Below are 13,578 nucleotides of genomic sequence, written 5' to 3'. Positions count from 1 at the left end.
GTCCTGAACGACGCAGACATTTTCAACGCAAGCGTAACCACACTTACCTGAACAATCAATGGCATATGCGTTGAGGCACAGAAAAAGCCATGCGGTGTTCGGGAAAGGACGCAGAGAGGTAAATGCGCCTGGAACAGGAATTTGGGTGAGGGGTTTTGGTATTTTTTTAAGGGATTAGGGTGGGGGGGTCAGGGTATTTTTTTTAAGTGGCCAAGTTATTTTTATTTATTTATTTATTTAGGGTGGGTCGGGGTAGTTTATTTTTAAAGGGGTGGGAAAAGGTTTAAGGAAGGGCAGGAGAAGAGAAGAGGAGGAAGGAGCTGGAGAGGATGTGGTGAGGTAAGTGGGGTTGGGGCTGGGTTGGTGGATAGTTTTTAGCAGTGGGGGTAGATTTAGGGCCTTGGGTTTGTGGGGGTTTGGGGTAATTCAGTTTTTGGGGATGGGGTAGAGGGGCGGGATAGGTTTAGGGTGGGTGGTGGAGTTGGGGTTGTTTACTTAGGGGGAAGGATTTAGGGCTCACAGTGGGTGGGGGGGTCAGGGTAGTTTACTTTTCAGGGGTGGCGGTGGGGAGTCGGAGTACTTTAGTTTCTAAGGAGGGGGGTGGTAGGATAGTATTGTTTAGGGCTCAAAGAGGGTGGGGGGTCAGGGTAGTTTAGGTATTAGGGATGGGGGTAGTTTTGGGCCCCAGGGTGGGTGAGGGGGTGTCTGATAGAACCACGTATGCCATTTTGTATGCTGTTTCCATACATGCCTTTACTATGCATGCTTTTACAATAAAATTTGTTGTAAATGCATGCGTGGTAAAGGCATGTATGGAAACAACGCAGTTGTGGTTCCGACCACATTGATAAGGCATGCGTTGTTCCAGCATTCGTTGTACCATCATACAACCGCTTGGGACAGATGCAAAGGGGGAGAGGAGTTATTGGATGGTTGTCCCTTTTGAGCCAGGTGCAGGGTTGGCACGTGGTTGGCCGGGAAGATTGCCTGGGTTTAGCTAATGTTATTATTGTTGCTGTCAGTGAACCAGGATTAAAGCAAAGGTTATGAACATGCTCACAACGAGATGAGGCAGGAAGTTAAAGGTTACGTTATAGGTTTAGTTTAGTAAATGTTAATAGGTCCACTCATATCGGAAGCTAAAAAGTTCACAACTGCAGGAGTGCAGTGTGTTAGGAGTTATATACTTGATGGGTTATGTATTGTGGGGGCAGGACATTTAGGGGCGGTGGGTAGGAGATTAGGTGATTAACTTTTGTATGGGGAGTTTTAGTTTTGTAAGGCTGAATGCCCAGGGATATTGTGTGATGTGCATCTGTTTCAATAAAAGCTGCCTTTTTCACAATTATAAAATGTGTCAATGGTCTGTGCTGTACCTCTCTTACCCAGCATCGTGTTTCAAAACACCTCACATTTCTGCACCTAGCTATTAAAAAGACTCTTCTTGTGCAGACATATACCATTAGGAAATTATTGGTCGTAAGTCACCTGCGACTGAACCACTAAAACAGTTTTTGAGATCTTTTATAAATCTAACATTGGTTTTCTATGGTTTATCCTAATTAACTTATTATCCTAAGATTCTAAGATCTTGATTATGAGTGGACCAGAGAGTGGAAGTCTGCAACTGCTAGGTCTGGATTATTTTGGCACAACAATTTCCCCCTTTTTCCAGTTTTGACATTTGAAATGGGCCATTGTATGTACATTTTGGTGCAGACAGCCTCAAAATCCATATGTACTGGCATTTCCTGGGCCTTTTTATCTACTTTAAATTTCAGCAGATTTGATTCATTGATATTTACAGGGGGTTGAAGAATGTACTGCTCCATGCTAAAATCCACACAACTTGTAATTCCAAGTCATGAGCAACAAGGAGACTGTGTGGGAGGACTGAAGTTTCTGGTCCACTCATAATCAAGACTTAAGTATGTTGCCCAATTACTTCACTTTGAAAACTGATGATATTTCCAGCTTGGGGACATTTTTAGGTTGAGCATAGCAGCATGCAAATGTTACTTTTCCCAACGTGTTGGTATCTATGTGGTCTTTTAACCACACCCACCTCACGCCCATCACTTTAACACGTTTATGGGCTTGCCTTTCAAAAATCCTTTGATGACAATAGTAAATGCTTTATGTTTGTCCCGCCTTGGGGCAGTTTTGTTACCGGCCTGGGGACCGACTCTGTTACCTGGATAATTGCACGTTTGCCGATAGGTTTGACTGAGAGCAAACTTCTTTTTCCTTTTGTGACTCTACTTCGTGAACACGCTCCTGGCGGCTGTGGCGCTTTGAATTAACTTGATTATGGCAACTGTTTTACTATTCATTTTTAATTTATGTGGAAAAACAAGTCCAGTTAGGAATTTAAAACACTAAGGGCCAGATGTATCAAGGCCCATATTTATACTTTTTGACGCAAAACTGCGATAACGCAGTTTTGCGTCCAAAAAAAATGCGCCGTCTAACGGCATTTTGAAGCGCCATGCGGGCGTCAAATTTATACTTTGACGTACGGCGGCGCAACCAACAGGTGGGAGTCATTATTTCGTGACGCACACAGCGTCGGTCTGTCGTAAAGGAAACCAACGTAAATGCGACGCACATCACTGTGGGTCGATTTACGACAGCGCAATTGTGAAAACGCTGTTTTTTTTCACGCTATTGCGTTACATTTTTGCGCAAAAACTGCCCTTTCAGCAGAGGAGAGCCAAAATGGATCCCAGATGCCCCAACAGAGCCCAGGAGGATGAGAGCAGACCAGGAACCAGCCAGGAGGATCCATACAGGAACCAGGACATTTTTAAAAAAAAAAGAAAGTGTCGCTTCAGTGAAGAGGATCAGGAAATCCTGGTGAAAGAGGTGACGGAATACCAGCACCAACTTTTCATCTCCTCAAAATTGCCACTCAGTAGGAGAGAGGCCATCTGGAAACAAATAGTGGACAAGATCAACAGTGTGGCTGAAGAACGCCGCACAGTCACTGAGTGTAAGAAACGCTGGCATGACTGCCAACGTAGGACAAAAGAGAAAATGGCCAGGAACAGGAAGGCAGCAATGCAGACTGGAGGTGGGAGTCCAGCACAACAGGAGGCCCTGGACCACATGGAGGAGATGGTCGCAGCCGTCATCCCGGAGGAGATCGTCACAGGGATTCCAGGACTGGACAGCGCAGACTACCACGACACAACGCACATGCAGGGTAAGTCGCATGGGGAATTCAAATGCAATAATGGGGACTGTAAGCAGGGGGTGGGATACCTACTACACAATGCATGTAAGTTAGCACATATATGAAGTGGCATGGGTAAAGGGGCACGGCAGGGGGGCATGCCCAGTACTGACCGAAGCTGGGGCACGACAAAATACAGCAACAACAACAGTCCCATGGGGACATCCTGTAATTACAACAAGAGAGCCAAGGGAAAGCAGTGACAGGTGGGAAGGCCACTACCTCAAATCCACATCCAGGCACTTGTAGTGCAAAATCTAATCTACATCAACTAGGTCCCTATCTGTAATGCAGTAGCAAAAACAACAACTGCAATGTAACTGCCACAACAGTTGACAATAACACCTCTCATCTCTGTGCAGCTTTAGTACCAAATGGCAGGAACCCCCCCTGGAACATACATACCTAAATTAGGGGGTGAGGATGACATCCGCAACTACTCCTAGAAATAAGACAAAGGTACCAGTACACTCAAATGCCGAATGTCCATACCTGACACATACATAAGCCTAAGTAACCAGCAATAGGAGCCACACAGCACTAACGACACACACATGCTGCATACGTCAGGGTCCCTCACGTGCCTGGCTAACAAGGCTACATCACTAATGTCATACTGCTCAGACAACAACATTGAGGAGGGGACACAGGCAACTGGTCACTGAAACACACCTGCACAGTCTGACAAACAAATAGGACATTCATACGATAAACAGGCCAATCCAGTAAGACACACATGACCCAACATCATCTTCAAACATCAGCAATGTTTACATCCATACCACATCCTAACATTGACATGCATAGGTAATGCCACGTAACATGTACAGTTCATGCAATGTGAATAAAAAGTGTATGGGGCAGGGCCTGAGAGGCAAGTGTGCTGGCAGGGCAGTCACAACACCCACAGTCAGTCAAAGTGTATTGTGGCAAGTGAAACGTATACATTGCGCATTAGCTTCAGGCTTTAGGCCTTTGTGCATCTTACCCTGAATGTACTTATACTCATTTGCTCACATCTAAGAGCCTCAGAGCACTTTGCACTAAATGATTCTCATTGCCCTTCCTATCAGTTAATGTAGCAAATAGCCAGTCTTAAGGTGTGGTCAATTAGTCAAATCACACTGTTTTGCCTACTTCTGCACTGGAGTTTGCCAGAACATATTCACTCTGTGCCCCAGTCAAGGATACAGTCTGGTATGTTGCTGATAGATGTGGTAGGGGTTAAGGTTTGGCATTCCTGCGTAGGGAAACTTTGTCATCACCATGACATATGACTTTTAAAATCACTTCCTTGTCCCAAGACACGCAAGAGGGAGTTTCCAAACAGAAAATCACAACTAGATGCTGCCTGCCTTGCTGCTGATGCACAACCAGATCACAGCCCATTCCTCTGATATGAGGGATGATGTCTCCCCTGTGATTCAGACAGGCAAGCTCCAAACTTAACATGCTGTGCTATACATAGAACAAGCAGAGGGAGAGTGGAAACTGTTAGGCACCATGATAGCTGTGTACTAATGTATTACTCTCCTGCGGACTATTTCAATTCTAAGAGTGTGTATTGTTTGGGTTATTGGGGCTCACACCTAAATTTCTACAAGTCAGTTGTACAATGAAACTTCATATTAAACAAATACTGTCTTTGTCCTTTGTGTATGGGAACATACCGGAAAATACATAATTGTGTAGGATCTGAGTGACCACGACTTCCCTGAGAAGTTCCAAAGATGTCATGCGCTCGGATGTCTAAACATTCCTTTGATGTGGGAGACCAGAGGCACTGCTAGTTAGTCTGAGCAAAATGAAATATCTGGGTGACAGAGTTATTTACAAGTGGGTCAGACTTAGTCCCCCACACCATTAGCTATCCTGCTGCTTAGAAAGCCAAGAATCACATGTAGGATAATGAGAGCACACCCAACAAAATGTCCCTCCATAACAATAGTTAAACACCGAGGGAGGAGTAGGACAAAAAAAAGCCTATTCCTAAATTATTACAAAGCAACACCTAGAGGCGACCTGGCAGACATGTCTGATAGCTCCATATCATACATGTGACACACGGGTGGGCCATAGGCCTACAACAATGCCCTATGACGGACAGCATATACCAAGACAAACACAGAGTACAAAGTTAAGGCATCCAAAGGCTTGTATCTTAGTGCAAAATTGTCACAACACAGACACACTAATTGTACCCTGTTTCATTGCAGAGGAACACGGATCTCCTGCCGATCTGCCTGTCCATGAGTTCCCTGATGACATGGATGACGAGACCATCAACCTCCCACCAGAGACCATTCAAATGGTCCTTGAAAGCCTCCAAACCCCACCTTCAGTCACAAGGAGGAGCACAGAAGAAGCAGCCACCACAGGAGAACCACCCGCCACCCCAGTTGTAAGACCTGCCAGCTCCAACACAGCTGAGGACTCTGACGACACTGGCATCAGCTTTGAAAGAACAGTCGTTGGGGTCCAGCGGGAGCTGGCCAAGGAGGTGCGGGTGGGGATGCAAACTATGGCAGCCAGCCTTGAGGGGGTGCGTTTGTGCATGTTGTCAACTGCAGATCAGGCAGCTGCAATGCAAGCACGAACATCGCTCTTGGAGGAACTTTTAAAAACACAGAAGGAAATCTGCACAGCTGTCATCCAGTTGACACAACAACTCCAACTGCAAGCCAGTCAACGTGTGCACGAATGCAACTTAGAACCCCTCAGGGCCGACCTGGCTGCCTACCATCGTGATGTGGCTGCCATTCTGAAAAACCAGCAGGCCCTCCTTGCTGCAGTACTGCCCTTCATTACTCGACAGGGAGCAGCCCCCGGGATGTCTGCCTCCATGTCTTCTAACACTGAGGTGTGTGTTGCCCCTTCACAACCAACAACCACAAGGACACACCAGGCAACACACACATCAGAAGAAGAAGACATGGAACAGATTACATTCACACGCAAGAGTACCCGGAAGCCCTAGTCCCTGCACCATGGCCTACTCTGACCAAGGTCCTACGTTTTGACACATGCCAGTCTCACTACAACTACACTCAATGACTGTTCGGCAATCCACTGTATGACTTGTCCCTATTGCCAGTGAATGTCTCTCTCCTACTATTTGGCAATTCCTGTTCCTCTGCACTGTCTGTGACATCACCCCAGCATGTCAGGAGCATCATCCACACCCCGTCTGTAGGATCACCATGTAAGAATGCACCAGAACGGACTCAGCTAACATTGTGAATGGACATTTTGCACTACACCACCTATAAATAAATATCACTTGCACACCTATTGTGTCTCTGTGTTATTTCACACTTCAAATGTGCAGTACATAACTCCAAAGTGGCTGTGTGGCAACCATGTAGATTCTCTATACTACTGTCCTGATTTCATGTATACTGAAACATCTGTGCATCGGCCAGGATTGCATCATAGCCTTACTATACTGAGGAAAATAACTGATGAAGGGACTAAGCACACACAATCATGCTGTGTTGGACAGAATGATGCACCATCTATAGCTATTCTAGACAACTAATGGTGGCTGAGAAATTTAGGCACCATGCAATACTAAAATTAGAATTAATGCTGTAAAATGTAAGGAATCATAAACAAATTACACTGCATCAATCACCCTTACGGCGTATACTTCCATGAAGGAAATTCATGCTGAATCAGTACACACATGATGTAGGTCAGCAATGACAGCAACAAGACAAGAGTGTGAACAAATCCTCATCTACAAAGATCTCCCTGAACTTCACACTGCTGTCCGACCTATCTATTTACCTACAATAACAAGTCTGGAAGCACTCTTTTTGAAGTAGGATACATGCCAACCCAAAACCTTGATGATCAATGCACACTACCAATGGTGGGTCTCCCACATGGTGGATACTTACCAAGTTAGCACACGGGTAGCTGGCATGTTAAACCTCAATAGCCTGGGGATAGCGAGCATAGGACACAAATGTCATACTAAAACATTCTGCTACACTGATGTCAAGGCCATGATAATGTAGCACCTAACGAATCATGTAAAGGGTTAACTAAATTTTTATTTCAAAGAAGTAATAAAAGAGGCAACTAAGGGAAAGGTAAACCTACACTAATCTAACCTGACTACTACTAACCCACATCTGTCCCTAACTAACCAAAGCTAAACTTACTCTACACATGTAACGAAACGATCTAAACATCAACCCCCACCCACCATTATGAGACAAGACACATGCAGGACAACACTTACTAACCTACACACATACTATACTATCCTATACAAACATATATTTTTTTGGGTATTTTTATTTTTTTATTTTTATTTTTTATTTAAACAGGAATCCCAACATTGCCCCCCACCCACCCACCCACACAAAAATAGAAGATAGAAAGAATAAGGACCCCCCACCCTCTTACCTAACACTAATTAAGCTAATTACCTACACTTATCCTATAACTAACCCCCCAAACCCAACTAACAGTATAAAATAGGAAAGAGGTGAGAGGGGAGGGGTCAAAGTTCAGGAGGGCAAACGTACTACAGATTTGCCCTCCGTAGTGTGCGCCTGATGGAGCGCACCTTCTTTTTGACCTCATTCATGTCCTCCGTCAGGTTGTCCACCTTTCTAATCAACTTGTCCAATTTTCGGGACAATGCCTGGAAGGCCGCTGGGTCGATAGGAGGGTCAGTGCTGGTTTGCGTGCCGGTGGAGGTGTATGTTGTGGCAGGAGTTGTGTGGCCACGGGACAGTCCTGCTCCCACCACACGGCTGGGTCCAGGTCTGGAGGAAGATGCTTGGTCCGTTGCTGGGTCCACTTGGGCAGACCTGGTGGATGTAGTGTCAGTGGTTGTTGGTGGCACCGTTGGGGGAGCCTGTGGTGTGGCCCACCACGCCCCAGAGGCCCGATCTGAATGGTACTTGCGGGCCATCCTCCGATACCCACACTGCACCTGCAGGATGTGCCTGTATCTCATCGCACGGCGCTCAAAATGGTTGCGATCAGCGGCACTCAGGTTTGCAGCTGTGAAGAGAAAAGGCAAATATTTAGCTTTGGATTTCCAGTGGGTGGAATACCACAATGGGTCATTTGTCCATTACTAGAAATGTATTGGTTGCAGCAATTGTTACAACATAGTTCACGGAAAGGCTCAGAGGAAGTACATGTGAAGCATGCATACATAAGGGCATATCACACCTAGCATATCCATGTCTCTACATGATGTATGACATCACCCTAAACTACTCATCCAAATCATACCTAAGGCATTTGACATTATGGCACCACCTCTTCCGCATACTGACTTCACTACATATGTCATTCTATGTGATAACAATCACACTCCTCACTCAATGGCATTTGGAATTAGTTGTGTGCTAAGATTGAACCCCTGGCCCAGAATCATATGTCCACACTAGGGGCCAGATGTAGGAATTTGGAAAATGCAACTAGCAATTTGCAGTGCAGAACGGTGTCTCTGACACCGTCTGCGAGTCGCTATGGGGTCCCTAAGACCCACCTCATGAACATCAATGATGTGCGTTACAAGTTGCGCCACCTTAGCGACTATGGGCACTCAGGGGGATGGAGGCCTGCTGGGAACAGCAGACCTCCATGGACGTGACTGCTTTTAAATAAAGCAGGTTATTTTTCCCCAAGTGTAGGCCGTTTACCTGAAAGGAAAATGAGCTGCAATTAGTTAAAAATCACAACAAATTCAATCTTGGATCATTTTACGGTAATTAGTGGTCCCTTAGACCACTGGCTGTTTTGTGCAGGATTATTTTGGTCCACTCACAAAGGTGAAGGGTTACAATGGGGACCCCTTCCAGTTAGCAAGTGGGTTACCATCCACTTCAAGTGGATGATAACAGCGACTCACTTTGCAACCACGTACTCGGTTGCAAATGGGATTTCCTACCACTGTGAGTTGCAAGTAGGTCTGGTAAACCCCTTAATATTTAGCAATTTGAAAAGCATTTTGCTAATATGTTCATGACCACCAATAACAATTTGGAATCGGAAACAGACGTTTGCAACTCACAAACAGAAATGTATGCCATTTGCAACGTGTAGACATTTTGCTACATCTGGCCCTAGGTACTCACTCAAGTCACAAAAGGTGTCAAGTACGTGTAACATACTGGTTGCTACAGTCCTAGGTACCCTGTTTCACAGTAATATCCCAGTCTTTGTGGGTGGTGTGGGAAGAACAACCAACAATCCCATGTTCAATGCACACCCAGGAGTGTTTAGAAAGTTCCACAAGTATGTGCCTTCACACACAACACCTATGAAGGGCTAGCAACACGTTGTAGTCAGCCAAACATTGTCACATCCCAGGTCCACACATGTCAAAATGATATGACTTAGGCCAACATGACATACTATCAGTGAGGCATGTTTTACAACACACACAGAGGAGGTAGAACACCCATTCTGATGATTCCACAGAACACCTAGGCCATTGCACTCAAGTCACACACATTTCTAGTTCACCTTGTGGAAGTACATGCCCCCGGAAGATCCGACCTACAGTGTACACAGTCCATCCTCAACTAGGAAGAAGCACTTGTCATCAAAGCCATGTGCCTAAGCTATCTGGGAGACTGTCAGTCTGATATGCAGACTCAGTTCATGGCAAGTCCCTGACCAAGTCTAACATTGACCAGTGTATTCCAAATGAGTCATACCATTCCCCATTGCCGCACAACTGGAATGACCTACAGCCCCTCAAACTGAGAGATGGCTAGGTATTGCTTTACAGAAACAGAAGTCCTATTTGATATCACACTAAAACAACAATGCCAATGAACGGCGAGCGCATCAAATCATGAATTCTCTTGAACACACAGTAATCCATCATGCTTCTTTACCAAACAATGAAAATGCAACTCAGGCGACACTCACTGTAGGTATCGGGTTCGTCAAAATGTGCCACCTCTCCCACGGTGTACGGGGCTGGTCCACCTGTAAAGCATGAAAAGAAGAATATACTCAGACTGGGTGAACTGACAAATAATTTAAGTTACAATGACACTGTGTGAATATGACATGGTAATGATAGACTTTCAGACATGCTCATACTGCATGGATGACTTTGTATTCAACATTATCATTGGATGAGTCTCCTGCTACAGTGACACACCCTACTACACACATGCAGTGGCCAGGACAGTCATGTGTTGGCCAAGTTAATCCTCCATTAGTATGCCCCACCAATAATGTTATCCATACATCTCAGCATGTGCATCCCAGAGAGACATTCCAAAACTGGTTCCATGAGGACTGCATGACCCCTCACAATCCAACAGGCTAGGTGGACATGTTCAACACACAGCAACCCCACACACATGTGACATATGTGTGGACAACATAACTAACTTCATGTGACGTGAAGCCAACACACATGTATAGCATCATCATGGGTATCTAATTTTCTGTCTAGCTATGGCGTCTACATATGTAGGTATGTTGTTTCAACATGACTTACTCACTGGCCATTATGACCAGTAGAGTACAAATAGAGCCGTTCACGTGTTGCTTTTCTGACACAAATGCAACACTACATTACATACAGCTACAGGCATCTGGTATGTGTTGCAAAAATGAGCCATCGGACTGGTAGCATTGGTCTTCATACACATTCTGCAACAAATACACATTAGGGCACATATGTATACCTTTGTAGCGCATCATTTGCATCATTTTGTTACGCAGAGAGGGGGCTACTTAGCAAAATACAGTTAGAAGTTGCAATTTTCTGCTGTTCTTGCGTGAAAATGTTTTGCAAAAATGGGGATATATGTGTATAACCATGGGCCTAGGTTTACCTAGCATTACACACAGTCTGCTACTTATTTAGCAGATTGGGTAACAATCATCACATGTTCCCACACAGATTTCTAATTTTCCCATGTAATTGATTTGTACTCACCAACATGGCCACCAATCCGGAGTCCCAGGTGGGCCAGTAGGTCCTGTTCCCTGGTGATCAGATCTGCCCAGCGGTGCTTGAGTTGATGGACATTTTGCATGCTCCCGTAGACCCGGACCAGGTGATGGCGCACCTTCTCCCACCGGATTTTCCTAGCCTCCGTGTGACACCCCTGTATCACACGGCCCCCAGCCTCCAGCATCAGTGGGAGGAAATGGCTAACTAGCCATATGAATCCCCCCAATTCATCTTCACCCATCCTGGACAGGCAAGGCCTACCTGACATATTTAGAGCTCTAAAAATGGACAAATGAAATATGAAAGTAAAAGTGGGAAAGGGGGAAAGGTAGAGGTGTGAAAGAAAAAGAAAAAGTAGAAAATTAGCCCAACTAACCCCCCAAACTATGCTACCCACAACAGACACCCACAGACAATACAAACTATCACAGGAATAGACAAAACAAGACTAAACAGACAGAGACAATGTTATACAACAAGAATAGATTGACAAAAAGACAAAATACAAGGGACACAGGACACAAAAGCAGTAAAACACAGGACAACACCTTTCACACAACCACACAGTCTAGATAAATCTGAGACTGCAAAGTGAAAGTGAAAGTTAACTCCCAGTACAGATTTGGTAAACAGGATATCCTATTACATCACTTCCTGCATAAAATGGCCGCCGTTTTTATTTTCCCGTTATGCGTCATATTTTCACGCATACACAATTGTGCGTCACTTTTTTTTACGCATTACATTGCACATGATGCCGAGTCAAAAAATATGATATGAATATGAATATTTTTTATTGTACATGAGATGACCAACATATTGTCCATGTAGCGTCAATTTTACCACGCATACATCATGGGCATAATTTTTTTTCCACGTACAGTAGTGCACATGATGCGGAGTAAAAAAATATGATATGAATATTAATATTTTTTAATGTACATGAGATGACCAACATATTGTCCATGTCGCGTCAATTTTACCACGCATACATCATGGGCGTCATTTTTTTTCCACGTACAGTAGTGCACATGATGCAGAGTCCAAAAAATTGATGATGTAAATTATACTTTGAAGGCGAAATATTAAGACACTTTTGGATACATTCGTATTTGACTCTGCATTGTGTGCACTCATGTACGTGAACAAATTATGACGCCCATGCTGTATGCGTAGAATATGGAGCAAATTTTTCCTTATGTCTTCATGTTTTTACCTTTGGAAAGGTGATTTGTCATGGTCAAACGGTGCGATGTGATACATATTTGTGTTTGGATATGACACATGTCCGTTGTTTTATGTATAGAAGGCATTCACACTGTAATGTTTTGGATACGTTAACTAATGTATTGACCATATTTGTCAACATATTTGGGTTAATTGCTGATGGCTATTTTGAAATGATGGATGGGATACCATGATGTATTCCTTCTCCAAAATGTGTCCACAATTAGGATGGTGATGCTTTTATCTGTAGTCCTAACAGGGAGTGGAAGAGTCACTTACAGTTTTTATGGAGCTAACCATGTCCCATTATGATTTTGTGTTTCAGATTTGTGTTGGACTTATGACATGTAGGCCACACATGTGCCTTATGCATGTGTTTAGTTCACAAGTACATGATTCTTGTATGTTTTGGGGGCGGTAGAGGTGGACTTAGGCCCCCAGCACCCTAGGATTTGACCATCCAGAATAGCTACTGTATCCATGGAGTATATTTATTATATCATGGCAAACCTGCAGCAGCAGGCTAATGTAAGGCCATATGGTATGAATGACTGTTGACCATTCATTCATCTCATTAGCCCATTTGACTTTTGCAGTAATGATGAATTGGAGCAAACTTGCATACCATTTTCAAATGACTATGTTTGCAAGACTCTCAGCGTTCCCGATGTGATAATGAGAATAATTTTGTTGTTGTCTGTGTCCCTTTCTCATAAACTGGTTTAGTGGCATGTTACAATCTTCCTGCTAGGTTCAAACTGGGACACAACTGTGATGGTCTACTTTCAAATATTAGGTTGATTGTATGACATATGTGTACATGTGTGTGGGAATGTGGATCCACTATTACCTGTCTGGGTGTATGTTGTCACTGTGACTTCAAGGTCTCCTCCTGAGTTAGTGGCAGCTGATGTTGTACCAATTGGGTATTGCTCATATCACACACTTGAGAGAAGCCATTGATGACATGGTCACGTACACATGGACGGTCCCACCCTGTCTCTGAACACGTGTGATGTGACTTTCAAATGATCTCCAATTTTGGGCTGGATGAGAGACTGTTTCAGTTGTTTAGATCCGGCATGTGTAATTGCCACATTTGTACTCCTGTTGTGCTCTGTGTATGGTAATGTATCATGCCACATCCTACCCTCTGTGCATA

The 13,578-nt window shown here is 44.3% G+C and overlaps 1 long non-coding RNA gene across 2 annotated transcripts in view; it reads right to left on the bottom strand.

The window, feature by feature from the left end:
• LOC138258626 (uncharacterized) overlaps positions 1–13,578 on the bottom strand; it is a 238,293-nt gene that overhangs the window by 169,448 nt on the left and 55,267 nt on the right. The gene's annotated exons all lie outside the window — the stretch shown is intronic.

The sequence above is a fragment of the Pleurodeles waltl genome, chromosome 9 (assembly GCF_031143425.1).
Source record: "Pleurodeles waltl isolate 20211129_DDA chromosome 9, aPleWal1.hap1.20221129, whole genome shotgun sequence".
Taxonomy (NCBI): domain Eukaryota; kingdom Metazoa; phylum Chordata; class Amphibia; order Caudata; family Salamandridae; genus Pleurodeles; species Pleurodeles waltl.
This window is presented reverse-complemented; position numbering and strand designations above follow the sequence as displayed.